The sequence below is a fragment of the Gallus gallus genome, chromosome 8 (genome assembly GCF_016699485.2).
Source record: "Gallus gallus isolate bGalGal1 chromosome 8, bGalGal1.mat.broiler.GRCg7b, whole genome shotgun sequence".
Lineage (NCBI taxonomy): Eukaryota > Metazoa > Chordata > Aves > Galliformes > Phasianidae > Gallus > Gallus gallus.
In genome coordinates, this window is record NC_052539.1 from 11,652,601 (window position 1) to 11,654,494 (window position 1,894).

Sequence of the window (1,894 nt, forward strand, 5' to 3'; positions counted from 1 at the left end):
CACAAGAAAAAGCAGTTGTATGACCTTAAAAATTAATTTGCAAATTGGACATTTTATCCTTTCTTTAGGTATATCAAAAACTGTCTTTATAGGAACATTCACCAGTATTGTAGACCAAAGTAGCCTGATGCGTTTAGCTGTGAAGATGCAAGACGTAAGCCACCAGGGTAGAATCTCTGCTATCCTTGATGCTGAGACTGAGCAAGAGGAGAGGTGGTAATGTAGGTTGGGAATATACATGTAAGGTGCTATTTGTAATTTTGTTGTGATGTAAGGTGCCTTTGTGTAAGTGATTTATTGAAAACTTTTGACTAATATGTTGTGCATATCACCTATTTCATTTTTATCAGATTTATTTATTCCTAATAAATTTTCTTAAAGGCACAAATAATTGTAGTAATACTGTTTTTATATGTGAATTTCATGCAGCCAATCCTGTATAGGTGGATCCATCTTCTACTTATTTTAAAGAATGTACTGCACTTGAGACTACTAAAAGAGCATAGCCTAATGGCTACTCTTCTATAAGTGTGCTACTGTGGTAAGGGCATAGTTTGAATAGTATTTTGTTTAAGTCTTATGGCCGTACAAAAAATAAGTTGAGGAATCAAAAGCATATGATAGAAAGTGATAAAGTGATCTTGAAATATTTTAGAGAAGGATTTTGTTCACAGAAGAAGCTTGAAATTTCTTTTAACACTCAAAGGAAAGGTAAAAGGAAAGGTAAAATTTATTTTGACCTGTCTCTAATTATTTGTATCTTTCAGGGGGGCAGAAATTGTATTCATATTTTAACAATTAATTAATTAAAAATACTGGAAGTATTGAACCTCTACCAAAACTGAAAGAAGCAATACCTATATCAGAGATGTAATTTTTACTTTTGCATAACTTTCTCCTTTGCTTCTAACACATTTCCTTCCTTCCCACCCCCCACAAAAAAATGTGCCCTTGAAGATTAAAAGCTAAAGCAGTAAGTGTCTTTTTAAATAGAAATTGGTGTTCATATTTTAGTTTATTAGTTTTTACTGTTGTTGTTTACTTTGCGTTATGAAGTTTTGTGTGGTAATGATAGAATCTAAGTCAAACTGATAATGACTGAAAACATTTTCTACTACTGTGACCAAATTAGTCCTATTTTTTAAAGTTTTGTCTTCATATTTTATATCCTTATAGTGCAATCTAGGTTAGAACAAGTCAGTTTTATGCCTTCTGTTTCAGCCAGTGATTTTTTGCTGCCTCTCTCTTTCCATCTGAATGAAGAAAAAGATATTAAACATCAAAAATAATAACAAAGTTAAAATGGTCTAAATAGTCTGTCATGTAACTTCTAATACTTGTTTACTGTGACAGTTGTTCCTTTATCTTCTCCAATGTCTCCTTGAAGAAATAGAATGTTAAAAATGTTTTATGATTGGAAGCATGTAAAAGGGAGTGGTGAGCAATAACCTCTCTCCATACTGTGATAAAGATTACTTTTCAGCCTGGACTTTGACAATTTACATAGGAATTCTTCATCATGAGCAAAATCAGTGAATAAAATACTTAACTATGTAATACTTTTTCTAGTCTAATTAATCACTGTGACTGATTAATAGCACTTATACAGTACTAAGTATTTTCTGAAGCTCACTTATCTTGCACTGAAAGAATAAAAAGAAAATGCCAAAAGTAGCTTACTTTTAGTTTTCATTATGAAGTATAATGAATTTGGTTTTGTTCACAGCTATTAACTTTCATTGACCTCATAAGCAGTTTATGGGAGTCCAGTCATGTTCAGCAAACTAGGAATACATTAAGAATGGTAAATGCCAGGGGGTGTTGAAGAATTGCCTCATGTGATACCTTCTATTCTCAGCATAGGCTAAAATTAGAATCAGACTGACTTCGCATT